The following is a 10,008-nucleotide window of genomic DNA, read 5'->3' as shown; positions in this document are numbered from 1 at the left end:
TTGATAGACCTCCCATTGTGTGGATCGATGCTCATGGTGTCAATCACTGGATTGCTGAATGTGACATTAAACAACAAAAAAACAAACAAACAAACGGTAAACGGATGACACATGAAGAGACAAGGGGAAAACTAAATGGGAAAATGTAGGTGTCATGTGAGTGAGTGAGTGAGTGAGTGAGTTATGTTTAACGCCGCTTTTAACATTATTCCAGTTATATCACGGCGTAGGTGTCATGTGAATACACACGGACAATGAAATGGGGAAAACGTGGGTGCAATGCTAATATAACGGGAATTTAAACTTGGGAAAATAATGTAGATGCAATGCGTATATAACGTGAATATATAATTGGGAAAATAATGTAGAGGCACTGCGTATATAACGTGAATATAAAATAGGGAAAATAATGTGAATATAAAATAGGGAAAATAATGCAGAGGCACTGCCTATATAACATGAAGATAAAATTGTGAAAATAATGTAGATGCAATGCTATTAAAACGTGAATGCAAAATAGGGAAAATAATGTAGAGGCACTGCCTATATAACATGAAGATAAAATTGCAACATGAATGCAAAATAAGGAAAACAATGTAAAGGCACTGCGTATATAAGGTGAATACAAAATAGGGAAAATAATGTAGAGGCGCTTCGTACATAACGTGAATATATAATTGGGAAAATAATGTACAGGCACTGCGGATATAAGGTGAATATATAATTGGGAAAATAATGTAGAGGCACTGCGTATATAATAACAATTGTAACCTTATGTGTAGGGCGCCGATGTGGACACGACGCACTACGTTGTGACAGAATTGCCCCGTGCGTTTGACAAATGCTATGATCGAAGGAGGGCTAAAATATGCTTCGAAGTATGAAACTAACTTGTAAAAATGAAGAATATACGTCCATTTGTTGAGTCAGGAAGACATTATCTGGGTGTCCCAGGAGATATACGTTGAGAGTGACGGTGTCGGTGTCAGCATCGTCTCCAGCGTTCAGTGCCACAACGTTTTATACACATCCGTCATGATATGAAAGAGTGACATATGGAAGACTCAGGTGTTTAAGTCCTTATGAGGATGTAACATTTAATGCATGTACAATGTTCATGCAACAGACAATGCACACATAATGTATTATGCATTGATGCTGGAATAGATAGATAGGTGTATAGGTAGTGTGACGCATATATATTATGTACATTAAGGTGACATGCACATATTATGCACACACGACAGTAACATGCCATGCACCTATTATGCATACACGACACCTGCATATGCGCATAGACATAGGTACATCAGAACCAGGTAACTCGTCAGTGCGCTTGGTCCAACTTGTCACAACAGCTGCGTATGTGTGTAAGCTGGAGTACGTACACATCCCTGGCCTCCTCTCAGGTGTTCGTGTGACCCCCTCCTGCACCCAGTGCACACGTGTGGGGCCCTCATGTAGATAGTGTGGCGCCGCACTGGCGGTGTCCTCCGGCCATCAAATAACGCGAGGACGGTATTTACCTGTGCGGCCAGGTATGACTCACTGACCCTCTTTCATCTTCCCGCTATGCCAGATCAATCAGAATAAAACAGTCTATCCACAACCTCTTGCAGCCCTCCAGCGCACAGCTATTCTCCCATGTACTTCCGTTAAACACTAATTTTACATTTTTATCCTTTAAATGGTTCGCGGGTTTTATTTTTGTTGTTACTGCGGGGTGTTGATCTGTAGTGCATCTTTTATTGCTACTACGTAATCGGACAATGTCGTGTTTGCTTGGATGGGGAGATCATTCCGCAACCTAGGATAACAATAATCAGTTAGCATCAAAGCGCTCCCTTGGTGCCGGCCTGGGAACGTTTCCCATGCTGGTGACATCACCAAACGAACTGCACATGATATTCACAAGAGAAACTATATTTCTGTTTTGTTTCTATCCTTGCAATGCTGAGTCATAAAGTCAGGCATTTGACAGTGGAAGTAGTCTACACTAGCTGTGTGTCATGGTGTTTCAGACCATATGTACCAAGATAATACAGGATAGAGTAACTGGTGAATACATCCTGATACAGGATAGAGTACCTGGTGAATACATCCTGATATAGCATATAGTACCTGGTGAATACATCCTCATATAGCATATAGTAACTGCTGAATACATCCTGATATAGCATATAGTACCTGGTGAACACATTCTGATACAGGATAGAGTAACTGCTGAATACATCCTGATATAGCATATAGTACCTGGTGAACACATTCTGATACAGGATAGAGTAACTGCTGAATACATCCTGATATAGCATATAGTACCTGGTGAACACATTCTGATACAGGATAGAGTAACTGGTGAATACATCCTGATATAGCATATAGTACTTGGTGAATACATCCTGATATAGCATATAGTACCTGGTGAACACATTCTGATACAGGATAGAGTAACTGGTGAATACATCCTGATATAGCATATAGTACTTGGTGAATACATCCTGATATAGCATATAGTACCTGGTGAACACATTCTGATACAGGATAGAGTAACTGCTGAATACATCCTGATATAGCATATAGTACCTGGTGAACACATTCTGATACAGGATAGAGTACCTGGTGAATACATCCTGATATAGCATATAGTACCTGGTGAACACATTCTGATACAGGATAGAGTAACTGGTGAATACATCCTGATTTAGCATATAGTACCTGGTGAATACATTCTGATACAGGATAGAGTAACTGCTGAATACATCCTGATATAGGATAGAGTAACTGCTGAATACATCCTGATATAGAATATAGTACCTGGTGAATACATTCTGATACAGGATAGAGTAACTGCTGAATACATCCTGATATAGGATAGAGTAACTGCTGAATACATCCTGATATAGCATATAATACCTGGTGAATACATTCTGATAAAGGATAGAGTAACTGGGGAATACATCCTGATATAGGATAGAGTAACTGCTGAATACATCCTGATACAGGATAGAGTAACTGCTGAATACATCCTGATATAGGATAGAGTACCTGGTGAATACATCCTGATACAACAAATAGTACCTGGTGAATACATCCTGATGCAGAATATAGAACCTGGTGAATACATCCTGATACAGAATATAGTACCTGGTGAATACATCCTGATACAGAATATAGTACCTGGTGAATACATTCTGATACAGGATAGAGTAACTGATGAATACATTTTGATATAGGATAGAGTACCTGGTGAATACATCCTGATACAGAATATAGTACCTGGTGAATACATCCTGATACAACAAATAGTACCTGGTGAATACATCCTGATGCAGAATATAGAACCTGGTGAATACATCCTGATACAGAATATAGTACCTAGTGAATACATCCTGATACAGCATATAGCACCTGGTGAATACATAGATTGGCACGCCTTCAAAATATGTAATGTTTTTTTTTTTTGGTAAACAGGTAACGTCTCCCTCGACCACTCAGCGACGACTATCTTTAGTCACTAAGTCGCTGAAGGGATGACCAGTTATTCCAATTTTGCTATTGATATCCGACGTCTCACTTTGACATCTCTCACCATAATTATACAAAGTGATATACCTGTATATATCTTATGACTAAGAGTCAAATAATAAATGCTGATTTTAACTGATATTTAACAATGTCGAATGAAACTGATGTTAAAATGTAACACCGCAGGTTCATTGAAATGAGGTTTTTGAGCATGTGTTTTAAGGAGTGGTACTTAAATGCATTCATACCAATAGCACAATCGGGCTGAAAGAGGATGTAGTTCGTGGAAACAGAACGTGCAATGTAATTCTCCATGAGTTGGATGTCAGGATTAAGGAGAATGGAATTGCCGGTGACGCACAATTGGGAACTTAAAATTGTGTGAATTATTTTTTTTTTAAAATACAAAATATTAGTTTAAAAAAACCAACAAGTTAGGTTTGAAAAAAACAACAATTCAACATTTTTTTAAATCAATATTTGCCCCTCCCTCAAAATAAAATAAAATAAAATAAAATAAAATAAAATAAAATAAAATAAAATAAAATAAAATAAAATAAAATAAAATAAAATAAAATAAAATAAAATAAATAAATAAATAAATAAAAAATGTCTCAACTTAAAGCGCGCTCTCTCCACTTGCTCGACAAAGGCACTAGCATCTGTCCCCAAAGGTTGCATGGACAGAATACAGAGGTTGAATTCCATGAGTCAATTCTGTCTTAACTGCAGCTAATTGCGTCTCTATGTTCCAACGACGCAGGTGCAGACCCACTTAACTAAGGTGCATACAAGCACCTATTGTCTTCAGCTCGTGAGATGATATCAAATCTAAGCCCAACGTTGCGTCATGAATACTCTCTTAGCCCCCCTCGTGGGGATAATTACTTTTAATCCGCCATTGTACGCTATGAGCTGTGTGTATACTCCTGTATCAAATGACTTCCCAATTAATCAAGGTAACATTAACGGGTCTTTAAGTGTTTGGAGTCCTAACAGGTGTGCTATATTCATATTCCAAATCAACAATTGTGATACACCGGGATTACGACTTAAATTAATCTCAGCAGTACTTCACCACGTAGAGTGACTCCCTGACCGACGGCATCTGCACGTGCAGCGACAGCGCCCCGGATGTCAAGCCAACTTCCGGCAGTCATGCTTCAGCTTGTTAGAAACGCACTTAAACACGGAACTTGCACAGATGGCTGACAAACAACCAAATAAACTTTTTCCTCATATGATATGATGTTCCTGACCAGGTAGTTTTGTTAACGTCCACGTAACCATGAGTTGATTACCGAGTAGTAGAATGTAGCAGTGATTGACGATGTAAAATGGAACCCCTTGTCTATGTAACTATGAAGACTGACTTGCTGTATACAGACTATCACCTGACCTTGCATTTACCAATGCTATGTTTTAATTATAAAAAGAACTTTCGTGAAATTAGTCATTCAATTGTAGATCCATTAGTTTTACCTAAATGATAAAAAAATGTAAGAAAATCAGTGAACAAAATACTACAACCTGGAAGAAACTGAGTTGACATGTGTTTAAAAAAAAATGAAAATACGTGGAACTTGTATAATCATTTGTGTCAAACACATTGCTTCAAACATGCCCCTATCTGAAATCTGACATACGAGGAAGCAGTATACAACGAAGAACGTATACCGCTAATCTGGTGGATTAAAGAATAAACTATCCTGTTAGAGTATAAGATATGAGGAAGGTCGCATGCTGATTGTCGGGGCGTGGTGGAAGGGGGGTGAGGGTGGGGGGTCGTAACGACCAAAGGTGTCCTGTGTTTAACGGAGGAAGAGGGGTAACAATCATCCGTTAAACAGAACAAGTACAAAACATAATCATTTCTCGTTATTTACTCTTTTTCCCCCGCCCAGTTCGTCAATATGACGTCATGACGCCATGATGTAGGACTCGTTATCCCACTATCAGGCCCCGGTCCAAAGAGGCCTGTATCCCCCGGCAAGGGACGTAATCCCTGCAATTCATCACTGTTTATTGATTCTGTGGTCAGTGTTGTCATGTTTATTGTTTGATGTGAAGGTAATGACCACTGACCATATTGACATGCCAGCGAAACATCCTGACAGGTGAGGTCAAGATAATGGCGACCGGCAGAAACCGAGATAGCTGTTGCGTCACAGAGCGACACCATTAGCTGACTCAGCGGGATGTCATCAGTCTTGTCCTGCCTGGAGGACCGACTGATTGCAAGAGCCAGGAGATATTCAAGGGACTATCTAACCCTTACGAAACTTTATGACCCGAACTGAGCTTTGATGTAAAGTTACGTAGTCTCTGTTTGTAAGAGAATAGTGTTTTATTGTTGTGGGCTGTAAACGCATCATTGGGAGATCAGTTACTTATTACACTTGATAGGTAATTCATAATGACTTGGAGTGTCACTGTCTCACAGTGTGGGAAGAAACTCGCACCATTCTTTGTCTGTGGTGCGTATTTCGTTGTGCATGTAAACCAGTTGAGCACATGCTCCTAATTATTTGGACAAGGTCATTGTACGGCTTGGGTGTAATTTGATCCGCGATGTACCCTGAACGCCGACACATCCGCTGGGTAAAGCGTTAATACAAGACGTGATACCTGTGTGGGCACCATATATATTCCCCCAGAGGAATCATCATTTTGCAATAAGTGCAAAAGTGATCCATTTAAACATACAATGAAAATTACGAAATACTCTAACCTAGGCCATTTACTGATATACTTCTTAAATATGTATACAATTTCAAATAAATCTGATGTACTTATTATAAATTATCCTAGGTCATAGCATAATATTTTGTATTGGTACTTTGTATTGCTATACTTATTATACATATGTTTACGTAGTGTAAAGAATATTGTCACTGTTTCTCCATGGAATGTTTGCGCACAGAAATCCTGTATCTCGTCTGTACGTTGTTCACATTGTCGGATGTTTACAGAGCATTTATGGGGATGAGTTTTTTTCTGAAACAAAACCCCAAACGTTAAAACCAAGGAAATCTTTTCTAAAATATATCATTTGTTTGCGTATGAAAAGATGAAGGAATACCTTTATGAAAAGTAATGTTACAGGGACATCATCCTGGGCTTGTAGCACCACTGGTAGATGCCACGTAGGGATCATAGCATTGGTTGCTGTCAGGAACAGGAACATAGCATTAGTTGATGTAAGGATTAGGATCATAGCATTAGGTGATGTCAGGATTAGGATCATAGCATAAGGGTGATGTCAGGAACAGGAACATAGCATTGGTTGCTGTCAGGGAAAGGATCATAGCATTGGTTGCTGTCAGGAACAGGATCATAGCATTAGTTGATGCCAGGATTAGGATCATAGCATTGGTTGATGCCAGGAACAGGAACATAGCATTGGTTGCTGTCAGGGACAGGGTCATACCATTGGTTGACGTCAAGAACAGGAACATAACATTGGTAGATGTCAGGAACAGGATCATAGCACTGGTTGATGCCAGGAACATAGCAATGGTTGGTACCATAAACAGGAACATGACATTGGCAGATGTCAGGAACAGGGTCATAGCACTGGTCGATGTCAAGAACAGGAACATAACATTGGTAGATGTCAGGAACAGGGTCATAGCATTGGTCGATGTAAGGAACAGGATCATAGCATTGGTTGATGTCAGGAACAGGGTCATGGCATTGGTCGATGTCAAGAACAGGATAATAGCATTGGTTGATGCCAGGAACATAGCATTGTTCGATACCATGAACAGGAACCATGCATTGGTTGATGTCAGGAACAGGAACATAGCATTGGTTGATACCATAAACAGGAACATTGCATTGGTTGATGTCAGAAACAGGATCATAGCACTGGTTGATGCCAGGAACATAGCAATGGTTGGTACCATGAACAGGAACATTGCACTGGTTGATGCCAGGAACTGGAACATAACATGGGTTGCTGTCAGGGACAGGTTCATAGCATTGGTTGATGTCAAGAACAGGAACATAGCATTGGCAGATGTCAAGTACAGGGTCATAGCATTGGTCGATGTAAAGAACAGGAACATAACATTGGTAGATGTCAGGAACAGGGTCATAGCATTGGTTGATGTCAGGAACAGGAACACGGTATTGGTCGATGTCAGGAACAGAATCACGGCATTGGTCGATGTCAGGAACAGGATCACGGCATTGGTTGATGTCAGGAACAGGAACACGGTATTGATCGATGTCAGGAACAGGAACATTGCATTTGTCGATGTCAGGAACAGGAACATTGTATTGGTTCTTTGCATAAAGAGGACTATGGCATTGGTCGATATGCGTGTATGAGCTGTAATTGTGATGTATATGACCTACATGTGAGCTGACAATGAATTGTGTATGGTCGATGTATAGGGTGTAGGTGTGCACTGTGTAGAGAACATTCCTGTAATTGAGACCGCATGCCCTGGCATCTGGTGCAGTGTGAATTGTTAGCGTGCCACGTACAGTGATAATAAACAACTAAACACGTGAACCATTAATCACAGAGACCTACATGTTAACATTGACATTTACAACACGACAACAATAACACATATATCTTACCCTACACCTATGTAATACCACACGTACCTCACACCCAACATTACACAATGCGGATGCAAAACCTCCTAATTGGTTATCCCTGATGATTTAACAGTTTATATGTGTGGGTGTCTATGTATGGGAGACGTCGGCCCAGGGTACACTGGCCTCGTACATTACCCACTCGCCTCAAAAACGAGTGAGTTGTTCCTTCAGTGTCTACTTCTCAGTGTTTCAACAACAACAACAACAACAACAACAACAACAACAACAACAACATCAACAACAGTGATAATGAGAATACGCCGCTCTCATGGTACGAAGACACTCAAATAGCCAGAGGTATGAGGTGTTGTTGTTGTGTGGTGGATGTGGTAAACGTCATGGTTGTTGTGTACAGCTACCACACGCACGCACGCACGCATGCACGCACGCATGCACGCACGCACGCTTATATATCGACAGACGAAGTTAATTGAAGTTTTTTCCGCCTACTTCAATGAATATTGTATGCACATTTTGTCCACCGAGAGAGGTCCCAACGTTCTGCGCGAGACAGGGACAAACAGCTACATAAAATGCAATCTGTCAAAACAATTGTCAGAAAGTTTACTCTGTTTGTAAATTGGCTTAGTGACTTCATTTCGTAAATTCATTAAATAGTCTGGACACTTCACTATACACATATATAGCAATATTCCTTGTAACACGTTCAGCCTCTAGCTCACTGTACAATTATATTGTAAAAAGTAAATTGTAGCATGAGGAATGAGGAATTCTAAAGTCCATCGTAGCGTTTATATGGTGCATATAAACATGCTATATTATCCATTATAACTTTATATAATCATCTGGCCTTTTATCAAAACATACTCGCTGGCCAACCGAGAACATTATTATCTTATCAAATTAATTCCAGTTTGTTTCAGCTATATAATTACTGCACATTTATCAAAACATTATCAAGTCTATTAAACTCCTTATTGTGTCTAATAACATGGGACATTATTAAGTCATTTGACCTTTATAGTGTGTATAGACGTATGGGACAACATCAAGAGCAGCATAATCTTTACTATTGTGTGTATAATGCAGATGATATTATCAATAGTTATGCTGCATACGTGTTAACGGGGATGCATTGGTCCAGCTTCATCCGTAGGTCCCGACCACTCGTGTCACTGTATAATGTATATAACTAGGGGAGGAATAGACCACACTTGATTTCAGGAAACTGTACTTCCATACCTGCCCAACATGCTGAGGTGGGGCTATCCGGAGGTGAGTAGGGTGGGGTTAGCCGGAAGTGTGTGAGGTGGGACTACCCGGGAGAGCGTGAGATGGGGCTACCCGGGAAGTGAGTGAGGTGGGTTTCCCTAGAGAGCGTGTGGTGGGGCTACCCGGGAAGTGAGTGAGGTGGGTTTCCCTAGAGAGCGTGTGGTGGGGCTACCCGGGAAGTGAGTGAGGTGGGTTTCCCTAGAGAGCGTGAGATGGGGCTACCCGGGAAGTGAGTGAGGTGGGTTTCCCTAGAGAGCTTGAGGTGGGGCTACCCGGGAAGTGAGTTAGGTGGGGTTTCCCTAGAGAGCGTGTGGTGGGGCTACCCGGAAGTGAGTTAGGTGGGTTTCCCTAGAGAGCTTGAGGTGGGGCTACCCGGAAGTGAGTGAGGTGGGGTTTTCCTAGAGAGCGTGACGTGGGGTTACTCGGAAGTGAGTGAGGTGGTTCTACCCGGGAGAGCGCGAGGTTGGGCTACCCGGAAATGAGTGAGGTGGGGTTTCCCTAGTGAGTGTGAGGTGGGGCTACCCGGAAGTGAGTGAGGTGGTGCTACTCGGGAGGGCGCGAGGTGGTGCTACCTGGAAGTAAGTGAGGTCGGTACTACCCGGGAGGGCGTGTGGTGGGGCTACTCGGAGGGCG

This window comes from Haliotis cracherodii, unplaced genomic scaffold, assembly GCF_022045235.1.
Source record: "Haliotis cracherodii isolate W230 unplaced genomic scaffold, xgHalCrac1.p SCAF_4, whole genome shotgun sequence".
NCBI classification, from domain to species: Eukaryota; Metazoa; Mollusca; class Gastropoda; order Lepetellida; family Haliotidae; genus Haliotis; species Haliotis cracherodii.
Note: the sequence above shows the minus strand (reverse complement) of the source record.